The sequence below is a fragment of the Salmo salar genome, chromosome ssa06 (assembly GCF_905237065.1).
Source record: "Salmo salar chromosome ssa06, Ssal_v3.1, whole genome shotgun sequence".
Taxonomy (NCBI): domain Eukaryota; kingdom Metazoa; phylum Chordata; class Actinopteri; order Salmoniformes; family Salmonidae; genus Salmo; species Salmo salar.
In genome coordinates, this window is record NC_059447.1 from 13,196,815 (window position 1) to 13,215,747 (window position 18,933).

At 44.9% G+C, this 18,933-nt stretch overlaps 1 protein-coding gene across 1 annotated transcript in view; it reads right to left on the reverse strand.

Annotated features, from left to right (window-relative positions):
• hpbp1 (Hsp70-binding protein 1) overlaps positions 1-18,933 on the reverse strand; it is a 74,285-nt gene that overhangs the window by 16,399 nt on the left and 38,953 nt on the right.

The window sequence follows — 18,933 nt, forward strand, 5'->3', positions numbered from 1 at the left end:
TCAAAGGCAGATAGACAACACCTGCCTTCAACTGAGAGTCCCAACCCAAATCAACCAAACATAGAAACACACAACCTAGACTAACCATAGAATTAACTAAACATAAACCAAAACCCGGAATTACTAAATCAAACACCCTTTACACAAACACCACCCCGAACCACAAAACAAATACCCCCTGCCACGCCCTGACCAAACTACAAAACAATTAACCTTATATACTGGCCAGGACGTGACAGTACCCCCAAAGGTGCTACCCCAGAAGCACCTTAACAAAAAAATAACCCCAAGCAACACCAACAAAAAGTCCCCTTTTCTAAAGGGAGGGAAGGGAGGGTGGCTGCCGTCAACGACGGCACTGTGCTACACCCCCCCTCCCCAACCCACCTATTTCTGGAGGTGGCTCTGGTTCCGGCCGTTCCAGGCTGTCGGGCCACTCTGGCATCGCCGGGGGGCAGTCGGGCCAGTCTGGCATCGCCGGGGGGCAGTCTGGGCAGTCTGGCATCGCCGGGGGGCAGTCTGGGCAGTCTGGCAATTCGGGAGAGTCTGGGAAGTCTGGCAATTCGGGGCAGTCTGGGCAGTCTGGCAATTCGGGGCAGTCTGGGCAGTCTGGCAATTCGGGGCAGTCTGGGCAGTCTGGCAATTCGGGGCAGTTCAGGGCAGTCTGGCCACTCCGGCAGTTCAGGGCAGTCTGGCCACTCCGGCAGTTCAGCGCAGTCTGGCCACTCCGGCAGTTCAGCGCAGTCTGGCCACTCCGGCAGTTCAGCGCAGTCTGGCCACTCCGGCAGTTCAGCGCAGTCTGGCCACTCCGGCAGTTCAGCGCAGTCTGGCCACTCCGGCAGTTCAGCGCAGTCTGGCCACTCCGGCAGTTCAGCGCAGTCTGGCCACTCCGGCAGTTCAGCGCAGTCTGGCCACTCCGGCAGTTCAGCGCAGTCTGGCCACTCCGGCAGTTCAGCGCAGTCTGGCCACTCCGGCAGTTCAGCGCAGTCTGGCCACTCTGGCGACTGTTGACTGGCGGGCAGCTCTGACGATGACTGTTGACTGGCGGGCAGCTCTGACGATGACTGTTGACTGGCGGGCAGCTCTGACGATGACTGTTGACTGGCGGGCAGCTCTGACGATGACTGTTGACTGGCGGGCAGCTCTGACGATGACTGTTGACTGGCGGGCAGCTCTGACGATGACTGTTGACTGGCGGGCAGCTCTGACGATGACTGTTGACTGGCGGGCAGCTCTGACGATGACTGTTGACTGGCGGGCAGCTCTGACGATGACTGTTGACTGGCGGGCAGCTCTGACGATGACTGTTGACTGGCGGGCAGCTCTGACGATGACTGTTGACTGGCGGGCAGCTCTGACGATGACTGTTGACTGGCGGGCAGCTCTGACGATGACTGTTGACTGGCGGGCAGCTCTGACGATGACTGTTGACTGGCGGGCAGCTCTGATGAAGACTGTTGACTGGCGAGGCTGGGTTGACGCACTTGTAGCCTGGTGCGTGGTGCTGGTACTGGGCTTACCAGATTATGTACACGAACCTCCAGGCTAGTGCGGGGAGCGGGAACAGGACGAGTCGGACTGGGTTGACGCACTTCCGGGTCCGCACGAGAGACAGGAGTTGGAAACCCAGGGCTATGGAGGCGCACAGCCGGTCTAAATCTTACCTCCTGCACAACCCGCCTTGGCTGGATGGAACTAGTAGCCCTGTACGAGCGGGGTGCTCGTACAGGGCAGACTGGGCTGTGCAGGGGCCTGATGGTAGCCGTGCGTAGAGCGGGAGTTGGGTAGCCTGGTCCTCGGAGGCGTACCGGCGACCAGATGCGCTGCGCAGGCATCCTCCTACCAGGCTGGATGCCCGCTCTAGCACGGCACCTGCGAGGGGCTGGAATAACGCGCACCGGACTGTGCGTGCGTATGGGTGAGATAGTGCGCTCCTCAGCGAAACATAGCGCTCTCCACCCCATACGCTCCTCCATATAACCACGAGTAGCTGGCTTCCGGCTCTTCTTACGCCTAGCCAAACTACCCGTGTGCCCCCCCCAAAACTTTTCTTGGGGGTGCCTCTCGTGCTTCTCCTTCAGCGCGTACTTGGCCTCGTACCACCGCCTCTCTGCCTTGGCTGCCTCAATTTCCCACTGCGGGCGTCGATAATCCCCAGCCTGGTGCCAAGGTCCGGCCCCGTCCAGAACTTCCTCCCAAGTCCACTTCTCCCGCCAGTCCAACTCGAACTCCGTCTGCTCCTTCCTCTGCTGCTTGGTCCTTTGGTGGTGGGTGATTCTGTCACAGTTGTTTTCGTCTTCTGACGATAATGCGAAATCGTCATCAGAAAATGTGGACCAATACGCAGCAGGTACGTGAATGCTCATCTTGATTTTTAATTATCTTCAAAATGAACGTACAAAATAACAAAACACGAACGATCAACAAAAACAGTCTGGTAAGGCACAAGGCAAAACACAGAACAATCACCCACAAATCACACATACAAACACACCCTAATATATGGGACTCTCAATCAAAGGCAGATAGACAACACCTGCCTTCAACTGAGAGTCCCAACCCCAATCAACCAAACATAGAAACACACAACCTAGACTAACCATAGAATTAACTAAACATAAACCAAAACCCGGAATTACTAAATCAAACACCCTTTACACAAACACACCACCCCGAACCACATAAAACAAATACCCCCTGCCACGCCCTGACCAAACTACAAAACAATTAACCTTATATACTGGCCAGGACGTGACAGTATGTAAACTTCTGACCCACTGGGAATGTGATGAAAGAAATAAAAGCTGAACTAAATCATTCTCTCTACTATTATTCTGACATTTCACATTCTTAAAATAAAGTGGTGATCCTAACTGACTGTCACGATCGTCATAATGATTTGACCAAAGCGCAGCGTGAGTTGAGTTCCACATTATTATTTTGCAAGTGAAACTAAGAAAAGACAAAAAACACATAAACAATAAACTAACAACGAACCATGACTACAGAGATGCTACGTGCACTAACTCAAAACAATATCCCATAAACACAGGTGAGAAAAACAGCTAATTTTTTTTTAAAATCTTTATTTTAACAGGGAATACAGACTGAGACCTGGATCTCTTTTACGGCTGTGCCCTGTCTAAACATGTTGACATGTACAGTTTTAGGCATACAGACAAGAACATTTCAAACATACAAAACAAAGACGCAATTCAACAGAAACAATCACAGACAATATCATATTGATCCTCCATAACATTTTTGAAATGGGCAAGGGACACCAGAGTGTCTAACTTAAGTTGGATTTGCAGTTTGTTCCATAAATAAGGTGCAAAGGAACTAAAGGCAGTCCTACCCAACTCTGTGGAGACCGCAGGAGTCTCTAATGTAATCCACATCTGTGATCTGGTTTTAAAATTTGTATATCTAGTGGAAATTAATGATGATATATATGGAGGTAGTTTTAAAAGAAGTGCTTTATAAATAAACAAGAGAGCCTGTTGCTCTCGCCTCACAGATAGAGAGGCCCAACCCACATGTTGATAAAGGATACAGTGATGAGTTTTGTAACTATCACCCGTGATAAACCTGAGTGATATATATGGAGGTAGTTTTAAAAGAAGTGCTTTATAAATAAACAAGAGAGCCTGTTGCTCTCGCCTCACAGATAGAGAGGCCCAACCCACATGTTGATAAAGGATACAGTGATGAGTTTTGTAACTATCACCCGTGATAAACCTGAGTGCCTGAATGGTAAATAGCATCCAGTGGTTTTAATGGTTTTAATGTGGTTTTAATGTGTTTGCCGATGCATGCATATAGATAATATCACCATAATCTAAAACGGACATAAAAGTAGCCTACACAATTTGTTTTCTATTTACGGAGGACAGACAAGCCCTGTTTCTGTAAAGGAACCCTATCTTGAATTTGAGCTTTTTTCCCAATTCAGTAACATGTTTTTTAAAAGAAAGCCTATCATCTTTTTATTTATTTATTTTTATTTCACCTTTATTTAACCAGGAAGGCAAGTTGAGAACAAGTTCTCCTTTACAATTGCAACCTGGCCAAGATAAAGCAAAGCAGTTCGACAACATACAACAACACAGAGTTACACATGGAGTAAAAACAAACATACAGTCAATAATACAGTAGAAAACAAATACGTCTGTATACAATGTGAGCAAATGAGGTGAGATAAGGGAGGTAAAGGCAAAAAAAGGCCATGGTGGCATAGTAAATACAATATAGCAAGTAAAACAATGGAATGGTAGATTTGTAGTAGAAGAAAGTGCAAAGTAGAAATGTAAAAAATTTCTCTTCCATTGTATATGATTGATTACTATTCATGCAAAACAGTTGCTTTTCTGACCACTAGACTGAGGCCTAAAAGAGCTCATACAACTTATCCGTTTCACATTTTATCAGTATCTCACTCAAAGGCTTCATGATCCTGGAGAGCAAAAGAGCAAAAGAGCAAAATAAATAAAATAAATAAATACAGTAGGGGAAGAGGTAGTTGTTTGGGCTAAATTATAGATGGGCTATGTACAGGTGCAGTGATCTGTGAGCTGCTCTGACAGCTGGTGCTTAAAGCTAGTGAGGGAGATAAGTGTTTCCAGTTTCAGAGATTTTTGTAGTTCGTTCCAGTCATTGGCAGCAGAGAACTGGAAAGAGAGACGGCCAAAGGAGGAATTGGCTTTGGGGGTGACCAGAGAGATATACCTGCTGGAGCGCGTGCTACAGGTGGGTGCTGCTATGGTGACCAGTGAGCGGAGATAAGGGGGGACTTTACCTAGCAGGGTCTTGTAGATGACCTGGAGCCAGTGGGTTTGGCGACGATTATGAAGCGAAGGCCAGCCAACGAGAGCGTACAGGTCGCAGATGGCACTGTGATAGACTGCATCCAGTTTGTTGAGTAGGGTATTGGAGGCTATTTTGTAAATTACATCGCCGAAGTCGAGGATCGGTAGGATGGTCAGTTTTACGAGGATATGTTTAGCAGCATGAGTGAAGGATGCTTTGTTGCGAAATAGGAAGCCAATTCTAGATTTAACTTTGGATTGGAGATGTTTGATGTGAGTCTGGAAGGAGAGTTTACAGTCTAACCAGACACCTAGGTATTTGTAGTTGTCCACATATTCTAAGTCAGAACCGTCCAGAGTAGTGATGCTGGACAGGCGGGCAGGTGCAGGCAGCGATCGGTTGAAGAGCATGCATTTAGTTTTACTTGTATTTAGGAGCAGTTGGAGGCCACGGAAGGAGAGTTGTATGGCATTGAAGTTCATCCGGAGGGTTGTTAACACAGTGTCCAAAGAAGGGCCAGAAGTACACAGAATCTAACCATACCCCTAAGTAGAGACCTGTTTGATTTGAGTACCATCCAAGCTAGTGATTACAAAAGTGTTTCTAACTGAGAGTTTAGACCTAAATATGATCTCCAATTAGAGACAACGATTACCAGCTACCTCTAATTGGGAATCATTCAAATCACCAACATAGAAAAACAAAACTAGAAAATAAGAACTCTCTATGGTCAGGACGTGACACTGACCTAAAACAGGGATTTTTTACTAGGATTAAATGTCAGGAATTGTGAAAAACTGAGTTTAAATGTATTTGGCTATGGTGTATGTAAACTTCAGACTTCAACTGTAGGCCTAAGGCCGAGACAATAAGAAGACACAGTTGCAGAATATATTCAACTACACCTTTGTTTAATCACAAAACCGGAGAGCAACATCTGTCTGGTGAAGTCCACAAAGCATATTGCATTTACAATAACAGACAGTTACATGGCCTACAGTACACCATGGTCAAGCAAGTTAATGTTCCCGACATTTTCGGACCACTAAACAACTATTGATTTAATACCACGGAGAGTTACTGCAAGTCGCTTCGACTACTCCAGCACCATTTCAACATCATCAAATCACCTATGCTTAGTCTAATTCAGTGAAAACTAAAAGATACCAAAAACAATTTAGTCCAATCAACATAAGCTAAATATTTGTAGAGAAACACCAATGCCATCCTCCTCTCTTCCATGTTGACAAAATGGTCTATCACTCTGTCATACAGTACACACCTTTATTTGTTGTTGTCCTAAGCCCTATTCCCACGAAACTAGTATTACTATAGAACGTCGGTTATGTAATTACTACCCCAGCATGTCATTTTTCCAGTGGATGATTCATTCAAAATGAACCGTTATGACGGAAGCCTGGAGGCTCTTGTAGGCGTGAAGATATTTCACATGTCTAGGGACAGCCTAATATTGGCCTAATGGCCTTCAGTTCGGAGAAAGTCAAAATAATAATGCTTATCAATAGCCTAACATCCATGAACTGTAACCCATGCAGACATTTAATTACCTGAAGTATTTGGCAATTTAATAATTAATTGGCACAATATCGTCCACTTCATCTTTTAAAAGAGAAGTATGGCACTAGGAAAGTTGACATATGACAAAACAGATAATTAATCTGTAGGCTAGATCCATAGCACATGTTTGAAGCATCAATTTGTTGCCATGTTCTTCTTACCCAAACTGGGTGCAGCACCTGTTAAACTCTTTAATATCCCTCAAAACACAGGGATGATAATTCACACAGGAAAGGTATTATCAGAGGACCTGAGAGTTTGCTGAATAGGTTTTTAGGGCTGGGATAATAACCTTCCTGCCTAGTAAAAATTTGTGACAAGGCAGATTTGGATGGGACTAAAATGACATATGTTGTGATTTGTGCTCGTGCACATAATTACATTACCTGAGCTCCTTCAGTAAAATGTATCCCTTCCGAATAGGGCTCTAGCTTACCTGGGTGAAATGCTTGCTCACTAGCCTAATTTACATTAATGGGCAACGTTAGCTAGCCTTCTACATCTAGCTACGTATGAAACTGACATCCTCTCAGGCCAGGGGCACAACAATGTATGAATTAATGGTTGGATAAGAATCGCAGTTTTAACCATTTGCCAGTACGGAGAACAAGTCCAAATCCCTATCTACATCCATAGCTAATTTAGTAAAGTGACAATTTTAGCTAGCCACCAGAGGACAACAACACAACGAGATGCAACAATTCAATGCTACGGGCGGCAACAATGTCATACTCGTTTGGACCAGACAGCATCAGATAGATGGCCTACACGTGGACAGGCAGAGGGGCGCTGTTTCGCTCGCTCGGATGCTTTCTCCTGTGAGACATATTCAGTCTCTTGCGAGTTGAAGGAAAATTATGAAACACAGAGAGACGAAAGATAAAACATTTGTATATACAGTATGTACATAATTTTTTGGGGGAAGCCTGGGTTCCCTGAGTTCCCACGCCACCGCGTAGAACCCTTTTGGTTCAAGGTAGAACCACTGTTCCCTAGCTCAGACTTCCGCCAAGCTCCCCCTGGACTGCTAAATCGGGTGCATCTACCAGCAACAGCCGAGACTAATAAAAAAAAAAGGCTTTAAGCCTGAGACTGATAAAAAAACAAGGCTTTATCATTGTTTTTTTTACAGAAATGTTTGGCGATCAGCTAGGAATTCCTTGGAGATCGACCAGTTGAACTGATTGCGATCAACCGGTTGGTGACCACTGCACTAGAAAGTTTCGTGAAGTTCAATCTGGTGTTTCTCACTGTTGGTTGATATTTCTGCGCAATAGTCCAGCTGCCCTGCACGCCAGGTAGTTGAACTGTTGCTATTTTGAACCATTTCGTGTGTCTGAAAGTACAAACTATGCCTTCCCGGTGGGCCCAGAGAGCAAATCAAGTGTCCTGGCCAATCAGATGGCTCAGATGACAGAGTCTGCAGAAACGGCATAAAAGAAAGCTACAGCAAAGTTGATACTGTGAGATTTCAAAACATTTAAAACCATGTCTAGAGAGAGACTGTCAACGAATACAGCAAAGAGCTGCTGTTTTTATGAGTGAGTTCATGTTTGAGTGAGTTCATGTTTAAGTTCTTACTCAGCACTGTCAACACTTTGTATTCAACTCTTTTAAAAGCCATAAAATGCGCGTTCTTCCTATTTCCACTCAGCGCTACAACAAGCACTGCAGCATTAATGAATGAGGAGGAAAGTGTATCTATAGGCTTGTGTTGTTGTTATTATTAGTGGCTTGGGTCTTTTTTAATATCGAGAAATATTTCACTTTCAATGTTCATAGGAGTAACAACATGAATTTGTGCATGATGCAGAAATAATGCAGTGCGACTCGAGTTTCGACAGCAGCTGGAAGATGGTGTCCATTTTTGGTCAGTGGAGGAATGGAGGAATGCTGCTCTCTCCCTCCGCTGAGACTGACCATCAGATGCAGGTACCGTCAGCCCAGTAAAATAAAAATAAAAAGCAAATTATTTAAATGTATGCTCACTCAGCTGTGCTTCACAGGTAATATAACAACAGGTCTTTTACCGGTGTGATCAAATAGCCTACCTCACATTTTTAAATATCAGTTTTTTAAATGTCCCGAACAATAATGCACTGGCAGGACAATTCAAGCATAGCCAATGATAATGTGATAATGTATTGGGCCTATAGCTTACTGCGCACACCTCATTGGTACAGCACTGTTTTTAATTGGTTAATGTTGCATAGGCTTTTTTTAAGGCAAGTAAAAAAAAAGATCTGAGCGGTAGATTTCGGCATGCATTTTGACTAAGAAAAGGTTGGTAACCACTGTTGTAGAGTTTTCCCTGTTAACACTATCAACCTTTCCCTTTATTGTGGCAATTGTGATCAAATCAACATAATATTAGCCACTTTCAATGCAACATACCGAATAGAAACAAATTATGCAAGAGATTTTGTTGTAGGCAGAATGCATGGTAGTAGGATTCTATTGCATTGAGACGCCCTACTCAGCCAGTACTGTACACAGACCGGTGTGGCATAAACAATCAGAGCTGCGTGTAGCCACGTGTGCACATTTTGTTCAAATCCTTTGCTAGTTAGTGAGTTATTAGTCCAGTTATAGATAATGTGTAGTCAGCAATAGGGGTGACTGTTTCCTACAAGAGCACTAAACGTGTACATTTCTAGACACCTTTGAAAAGCGAGTCAGATAAAGAGCTTTAATTTTGTCTTAAAGGGGCAGTGTTGTGTTTTGAGACAGTCTTGAATAAGTTAAGTAGCCAATAGGCAGATAGGTAGTATAATTTGTCTGATTTTCTGTAATAATGTTATGGGAATAATAATGCATTTTAATTTGTAAAGTGGTTTCTTTCATCACACAACACAACAACATTTTCAGTCACCTCCTTGTCTAAAGGACAAGTGGATTAACAGCTTAATGTCCAGTCCGGCAAGTCTCATAGAATGTAGTCCTACATTGAACACCACACATTGGCTGCTACTGTCAAACCAGAGTCCCTACTGATGAGAAAGTGTGAGTGATCGCAGTTTGCACAGCATCCTACCTGTTTTCGACTCATTTTATTCACCAACCATGTGTCTGACAACATCTAGTACCTTTACTCTGTGAATTTCCAGATAATAGCCTCCCGTTCATCATTCAGGACGCGCAATTTAGCTTCTTATAGGATTTTAATTGTCTACAGGACACCATCATTCAGTCTGACTTTATACTAGAAATGTAAATAAAATAGTATGATGACTATAATAGTGAGACTGTTCCAAGGTTTAGTGTAACTATCAGGAGATGCAGAGGGCATTGTCTCCCAGTAAATGCACCTTTTTGTGATTTAATCTTCACTTAGCCTAGCTAACTCCAGATTAGAGTTTATATTTTATACTTTTTACACAAATAAATGTAATTCAATTCAACATCTTTTCCACATATAGGTACGCAACTGTTTTCATTAAGACAGAAATACAGGAGAAAATGAAATCCTACTTGAAGAATAGGACATATTCTTTATTTGAGGGCATTGAAGATCAAGTAAAAACAACACCTCTTAACAACATCTACACAGAGCTCTACATCACACAAGGTGGAAGTGGAGAGGTTAATTATGATCATGAGGTGAGACAGATTGAGACAGCATGCAGTTGTCAAGTAGAACAAGAGACATCAATCCAAATCAATGACATCTTCAAACCAATACCTGGACAAGACAAGCCTATCAGAACAGTGCTGACAAAGGGAGTTGCTGGCATTGGAAAAACAGTGTCTGTGCTGAAGTTCATGTTGGACTGGGCTGAAGGAAAAGCAAATCAAGACATCCAGATTATCTTTCCACTTGCTTTTCAGGAACTAAAAGGTTGTGTTTGTTTTTAATGGTCTGGATGAATGTCGCCTTCTTCTGGATTTCCAGAATAATAACATCTGCTGTGATGTCAACTTCAGTGGATGTTCAGCTGACAAACCTCATTAAAGGGTCTGCTTTTCTCTGCTCACATTTGGATAACCACCCAACCTGCAGCAACCAATCAGATCCCTCCTGAGTGTGTTGACCAGGTGACAGAGGTACAAGGGTTCAATGACCCACAGAAGGAGGAGTACTTCAGGAAGAGATTCAGTGATGAGGACCTGGCCAGCAGAATCATCTCACACATAAAGACATCAAGGAGCCTCCACATCATTTGCCACATTCCAGTGTGCTGTTGGATTTCAGCCAGTGTCCTAGAGAGACTAATACGAGAAGCAGAGAGTCAAGAGATACCCAAGAATCTGACTCAAATGTAAGCTCACCTCTTGATCTTCCAGTCAAAACTGAGGAGTCAGAACTATCCTGTAGAGCATGCCAATGATTCTCACTGGGATAAGGAATTGTTTCTGACACAGCTAGAAAAAGGCCATCTGATATTCTATGAAGAAGACCTGAGAGAGCGTGGCATTGACATCAAGGATGCGTCTGTGTACTCAGATCTTCAGAGAAGAGTCTGGGCTTAACCAGATAAAGGTGTACTGCTTTGTACATCTGAGTATCCAGGAGTTTCTGGCTGCACTATATGTGTTCCTCATGTTCACTAACAACAAAAACAATCTGATGGCTAAAGAGAAATCCCTCCCCCCAAAAAACAGTCTATATGAAGATGCAGTGGACAAGGCCTTGCAGTTTGAAAATGGCCATCTAGACCTTTTCCTCCACTCCCTTCTAGGCCTTTCACTGCACTCCAATCAGCATCTCCTACAAGGCCTACTGACACCAACAGGAAGCGGCTCACAGAGCAACAAGGAAATAGTCAATTACATCAATGAAAAGATCAGAAAGAAACTTCCTCTGGAGAGGTGCATCCATCTGTTCCACTGTCTGAATGAACTGAATGATCATTCTCTAGTGGAGGAGTTCCAAAGCTACCTGAGATCAGTAAGTCTCTCAAAATCTAAACTCTCATCTAGCTTGTCTACTATGTGTCTGTCTATCCCTGTTCTCTCCCCTCTGCACAGGCCATACAAACGCTCCACACCGCGTGGCCGCTGCCACTCTAACCTGGTGGTCCCAGCGCGCACGACCCACGTGGAGTTCCAGGTCTCCGGCAGCCTCTGGAACTGCCGGTCTGCGGTCAACAAGGCTGAGTTCATCTCAGCCTATGCTACCCTCCAGTCCCTAGACTTCCTGGCGCTGACGGAAACATGGATTACCACAGATAACACTGCTACTCCTACTGCTCTCTCCTCGTCTGCCTACGTGTTCTCGCATACCCCTAGAGCATCGAGCCAGCGGGGTGGTGGCACTGGAATCCTCATCTCTCCCAAGTGGACATTCTCTCTTTCTCCCCTGACCCATCTGTCTATCTCCTCATTTGAATTCCATGCTGTCACAGTTACCAGCCCTTTCAAGCTTAACATCCTTATCATTTATCGCCCTCCAGGTTCCCTTGGAGAGTTCATCAATGAGCTTGACGCCTTGATAAGTTCCTTTCCTGAGGATGGCTCACCTCTCACAGTTCTGGGTGACTTTAACCTCCCCACGTCTACCTTTGACTCATTCCTCTCTGCCTCCTTCTTTCCACTCCTCTCCTCTTTTGACCTCATCCTCTCACCTTCCCCCCCCCTACTCACAAGGAAGGCAATACGCTTGACCTCATCTTTACTAGATGCTGTTCCTCCACTAATCTCATTGCAACTCCCCTCCAAGTCTCCGACCACTACCTTGTATCCTTTTCCCTCTCATCCAACACTTCTCACTCTGCCCCTACTCGGATGGTATTGCGCCGTCCCAACCTTCGCTCTCTCTCTCCCGCTACTCTCTCCTCTTCCATCCTATCATCTCTTCCCTCTGCTCAAACCTTCTCCAACCTATCTCCTGATTCTGCCTCCTCAACCCTCCTCTCCTCCCTCTCTGCATCCTTTGATTTCCTCTGTCCCCTATCCTCCAGGCCGGCTCGGTCCTCCCCTCCTGCTCCGTGGCTCGACGGCTCACTGCGAGCTCACAGAACAGGGCTCCGGGCAGCCGAGCGGAAATGGAGGAAAACTCGCCTCCCTGCGGACCTGGCATCCTTTCACTCCCTCCTCTCTACATTTTCCTCTTCTGTCTCTGCTGCTAAAGCCACTTTCTACCACTCTAAACTCCAAGCATCTGCCTCTAACCCTAGGAAGCTCTTTGCTACCTTCTCCTCCCTCCTGAATCCTCCTCCCCCTCCCCCCCTCCTCCCTCTCTGCGGATGACTTCGTCAACCATTTTGAAAAGAAGGTTGACGACATCCGATCCTCGTTTGCTAAGTCAAATGACACCGCTGGTCCTGCTCACACTGCCCTACCCTGTGCTTTGACCTCTTTCTCCCCTCTCTCTCCAGATGAAATCTCGCGTCTTGTGACGGCCGGCAGCCCAACAACCTGCCCACTTGACCCTATCCCCTCCTCTCTTCTCCAGACCATTTCCGGAGACCTTCTCCCCTACCTCACCTCGCTCATCAACTCATCCTTGACCGCTGGCTACGTCCCTTCCATCTTCAAGAGAGCGAGAGTTGCACCCCTTCTGAAAAAACCTACACTCGATCCCTCCGATGTCAACAACTACAGACCAGTATCCCTTCTTTCCTTTCTCTCCAAAACTCTTGAACGTGCCGTCCTTGGCCAGCTCTCTTGCTATCTCTCTCAGAATGACCTTCTTGATCCTAATCAGTCAGGTTTCAAGACTGGGCATTCAACTGAGACTGCTCTTCTCTGTGTCACGGAGGCTCTCCGCACTGCTAAAGCTAACTCTCTCTCCTCTGCTCTCATCCTTCTAGACCTATCTGCTGCCTTTGATACTGTGAACCATCAGATCCTCCTCTCCACCCTCTCCGACCTGGGCATCTCCGGCGCGGCCCACGCTTGGATTGCGTCCTACCTGACAGGTCGCTCCTACCAGGTGGCGTGGCGAGAATCTGTCTCCGCACCACGTGCTCTCACCACTGGTGTCCCCCAGGGCTCTGTTCTAGGCCCTCTCTTATTCTCGCTATACACCAAGTCACTTGGCTCTGTCATATCCTCACATGGTCTCTCATATCATTGCTATGCAGATGACACACAATTAATCTTCTCCTTTCCCCCTTCTGACAACCAGGTGGCGAATCGCATCTCTGCATGTCTGGCAGACATATCAGTGTGGATGACGGATCACCACCTCAAGCTGAACCTCGGCAAGACGGAGCTGCTCTTCCTCCCGGGGAAGGACTGCCCGTTCCATGATCTCGCCATCACGGTTGACAACTCCCTTGTGTCCTCCTCCCAGAGTGCTAAGAGCCTTGGAGTGACCCTGGACAACACCCCTGTCGTTCTCCACTAACATCAAGGCGGTGACCCGATCCTGTAGGTTCATGCTCTACAACATTCGCAGAGTACGACCCTGCCTCACACAGGAAGCGGCGCAGGTCCTAATCCAGGCACCTGTCATCTCCCGTCTGGATTACTGCAACTCGTTGTTGGCTGGGCTCCCTGCCTGTGCCATTAAACCCCTACAACTCATCCAGAATGCCGCAGCCCGCCTGGTGTTCAACCTTCCCAAGTTCTCTCACGTCACCCCGCTCCTCCGCTCTCTCCACTGGCTTCCAGTCGAAGCTCGCATCCGCTACAAGACCATGGTGCTTGCCTATGGAGCTGTGAAGGGAACGGCACCTCCGTACCTTCAGGCTCTGATCAGGCCCTACACCCAAACAAGGGCACTGCGTTCATCCACCTCTGGCCTGCTCGCCTCCCTACCTCTGAGGAAGCACAGTTCCCGCTGAGCCCAGTCAAAACTGTTCGCTGCTCTGGTACCCCAATGGTGGAACAAGCTCCCTCACGACGCCAGGACAGCGGAGTCAATCACCACCTTCCGGAGACACCTGAAACCCCACCTCTTTAAGGAATACCTGGGATAGGATAAAGTAATCCTTCTAACCCCCCCTTAAAGATTTAGATGCACTATTGTAAAGTGGTCGTTCCACTGGATATTATAAGGTGAATGCACCAATTTGTAAGTCGCTCTGGATAAGACCGTCTGCTAAATGACTTAAATGTTAGACAGAGGTCAGCTCTGGTCTTCATGCTGCTGACCTTAAAGAAGCTGGATGTGTTTGACCCGAGGAAATGCATCTGATATGATGTATCTCTTCTCAAACTTCTCCCAGTTGTCAGATCCTCTAGAACAGCCCTGTAAGTGCTTAGGCAAATTACATTCCAGACAGCATGATAATATAACATAATAATGAACATCAGTTTGCATTACCATTTAGGCTGACAACTCAGTCCTCAAGGCGAGATGTTTTGTTGGCACCTGGGTATCTTGAGATGCATCTTTAGAAGTATGCTTTGGGTCATTGTCCTGCTGGAAGGTGAACCTCCGTCCCAGTCTTAAATCTCTGGCAGAGTGAAACAGGTTTCCCCTCAAGAATTTCCCTGTATTTAGCGTCATCCATCATCCGTTCAATTCTGACCAGTTTCCCAGTCCCTGCCGATGAAAAACATTCCCACAGCATGATGCTGCCATGCTTCACTGTGGGGATTGTGTTCTTGGGGTGATGAGAGGTGTTGGGTTTGTGCCAGACATAGCGTTTTCCTTGATGGCCAAAAAGCTCAATTTTAATCTCATCTGACCAGAGTACCTTCTTACATATGTTTGGGGAGTCTCCCACATGCCTTTTTGTGAACACCAAACGTGTCTGCTTATTGTATTCTTTAAGCAATTACTTTTTTTCTGGCCACTCTTCCGTAAAGCCCAGCTCTGTGGAGTGTACGGCTTCCTGTGGACAGATACTCCAATCTCCGCTGTAGAGCTTTGCAGCTCCTTCAGGGTTATCTTTGGTCTCTTTGTGGCCTCTCTGATTAATGCCCTCCTTGCCTGGTCCGTGAGTTTTGGTGGGCGGCCCTCTCTTGGCAGGTTTGTTGTGGTGCCATATTCTTTCCATTTTTTTAATAATGGATTTAATGGTGCTCCGTGGGATATTCAACGTTTCTGATATTTGTTTTATAACCCAACCCTGATCTGTACTTCTCCACAACTTTGTCCCTGACCTGTTTGGAGAATTCCTTGGTCTTCATGGTGCCGCTTGCTTGGTGGTGCCCCTTGCTTAGTGGTGTTGCAGACTCTGGGGCCTTTCAGAAGAGGTGTATATATACTGAGATCATGTGACACTTAGATTGCACACAGGTGGACTTTATTTAACTAATTATGAGACTTCTGAAGGTAATTGGTTGCACCATAGCAAAGGCTTCATAGCAAAGGGGGTGAATATTTATGCACGCACCACTTTTAAATTTTAGAATTTATTTTAGAATTTTTTTAAACAAGTTATTATTTTCATTTCACTTCACCAATTTGGCCTATTTTGTGTATGTCCATTACATGAAATCCCCCCCAAAATAAATTGAAATTACAGGTTGTAATGTAACAAAATAGGAAAAACGCCGGGGGGGGATATTTTTGCAAGGCACTGTATGTGCATTTCCAAAGCTTAGTTCAGTTGCTGGAAAATGTTCAGTAATGTGAAATGGGAGAGTAGCCTAGATATGTCTACATGAACAGATTTTCATTTTTCGTTGCAAAATGTTTTGCTTTAGTGTGTCTATACGGAACACATCCCTGTGTAGCCAGGGACTCAATCTTTGGCTATGCAGGAACATAAACAAAGAATGACAAATAGTGATTTGTAGAATGTTTATTGTGAAAGCAAGTTTGCACGGCAGTTATTCCCTCTGAAAGCGGTTTTAATCCTGATGGCTGGCAGTGAATTGAGTCTTTGTGCTGGCAGATGTTTTGAATAAATACGTTATGGGTGTTGTCTGATAGCAGTTGGGCTCATCTTGAACGGTTGAAAAACAACTGAAAGACTCTTGTTGAACCTGAACGCAGGGGTTTTCGCAGGAAAGGGGAGGAGAAAATGAAAACAAAAAATAGGAGTCAATTGGTGACACCAGGTGGATGTGCACAAAACGAAAACTCCACCTCCTTATACAGTATGCGGGCTAGTTGTGTGGAAAATGATTGCAGGACACAAAAGACATGTAGGCAACTTTTCCAAATGGCTTAACTAGGGAAATAGGCTACCCTACTGTTAATCCATGTGTTTTTTTACCTTCATTTAACTAGGCAAGTCAGTTAAGAATAAATTATTATTTTCAATGACTGCCTAGGAACAGTGGGTTAACTGCCTTGTTCAGGGGCAGAATGACAAATTTGTACCTTGTCAACTCGTGGGATTGGATTTTGCAACCTTTCGGTTACTAGTCCAACGATCTAACCACTAGGCTACGCTGCCGCTGTTCACAGATATATGTGAAGTTAAAAAGCTTTAAAGTACAGCTAACTGCTAGGGCTGCGATGACACTGCAGAGATGGAACAAAAATCACAGAAAATAGATGTGGTGCCAGCTGCAGCAGCCTGGTCTCATAGACTAGATGTAACATAATCCATGTAAATCCGGGACACTGAAATTAGTATGTGTTACGTTTGGTATGGTTATATAAGACACATGATAACTAAAAGTGCCATACATTGAAACAAATGAACTTTACACAGGCTTTAACGAAACACGGCTTGTAACAAAAATAAATAGGCTTTAACGAAACACGGCTTGTAACAAAAATAAATAGGCTTTAACAAAACACGGCTTGTAACAAAAATAAAAAATTAGCAGTAAGCTTTAGTTGTCTTTTTGCACTGAGTCAATTCCTCACGCTGCTGTTTCCAACGTCTTATCATCGACTCATTAAGACCAAGCTCCCGTGCAGCAACTCTATTTCCTTTTCCAACAGCCAGATCAATCGACTTCAACTTGAAAGCTGCATCATATGCATTTCTCCGTGTCTTTGCCATGATGAGGGTGACAAAATGACTACCGTAATCAGAATGATGGGAAGTTTGAGAGCGCTCGATTGAATCTAAACAGTAAACAAAAAAGTTGTTTGACCTTAACCCGTTCGGCAATTTCATTGGTCGAATGAAAGCTTCATGCCGCCAAAAAACTGAGCACGTCACAGAATGTGTTTTTCTTGAGAAAAAAAATGTGAAAGTGGGAAAAATCCATATATTAGCCGCGTCATTGTTTAAGCCGCGAGGTTCAAAGCGTGGGAAAAAAGTTGCGGCTTATAGTCCGGAAATTACTGTAGTCTAATGCATACAAAGCAGAAAGAGGACCGTTTCTAAATCATTTGTGCGACAACAAAAATAGGGTCTACGGAGCTCAGGTGAATTTTGCAGTATATTAACAATAACAGTGAATGATACAAAGTTCCATTTTGAATTGATGGGTAGACCAACAGGACAGCAGCTTAAGCTTAAAGCTACATTCTGGGATCTGGAAATAAAGGTCATTTAAATTATTGATCCATTGATTCTATTCTTGGATAATATAATGTATAAATGTACACCAAGATAATTCTTTGTCATGCCTCATTTTAGGAGGATCAGACAGTGACAGGGGTCTCAGCAGTGTCAGGCAGCCAGGGAAGACCAGTCTGTGATGGAGGTGAGGTGAATTTTTGCAGATACAATACTTTGTTCTCTGTGCAGCAAACACTGGACAAGCCAGATTATATTTTAAGACAGTCTGACAGACCTCCAAAGTTGATTTCCAAACTGTATCAAGGGTTGATAGAGACTTTCCCCAATGACACAAGACATGTAAAACAAACATGTGAGGAAGACCTGGTAGAAGCTATTGATGATGATGAATGGATACAGATATGTGCGAATGCCCAGTCATATTCATATCATCTCAGACATAAGTTAGTGCAGTTTAAGAACATACTATATGACAGTGTAATTCCTCTGCTGGAGGTGTAAATCACAAAAGGGGACATATTTGCATATGTTATGGTCTTGTGAAGGCTGGCTGAATTCTGGCAAAGAGTATGTTCTTTTATCTCAGCATGTCTACAGATTCTCCCTTCTCCCTATTTTTGTTTGCTTGGAAATGTTGATACTAGAGACTGTTATCTGAAGAAACTATGTAACCTAGGATTTGTAGCAGCTAAGAAATGCATTGCTATTAATTGGAAAGTTGGTTATCCTCCCACAATGTCAAGTTATGTATCACTAGATTTGATTTATTGCAAGATTAAGGGTATACTGGGCAACTTTCAAAAGGTCTGGATGCCTTATATGGAATACTGTACGACTAAAGGAGTCTGTATTGAAAACAAGCCCACGTCAGGGGAGATACCTATTTAGGCATATTGGATTGTGTAAAAATGCTGGAAATTAGCTTTAGAAGCGCAAAACAATTCTGGGGGAGGACCCCCAGACTCCCCGCCAAGTTATGTCCCCCCCACTTCTAAAACAAAAGTGGCACTCCTGGAATCTACAATGTAAATTGGAGACACTGAGGTAAGGTTAACCCTCATGGAGTTTAACTTACATTTCACTTGGGCCAGGTTTCAAAACTGACATATTTTCTGGAATATTTATATTGTGTATATTTTCTCCTTTGGTTTCCTCAGGCTATCAGGCTGCAGCATCATAGAAGAAGGCTGTGCTTCTCTGGTTTGAGCTCTGAGGTCAAACCCCTCACAGTGTCAAGGTGAACCGCTGTTCATTTTCTGTTGCAAAACGTTTTGCATTA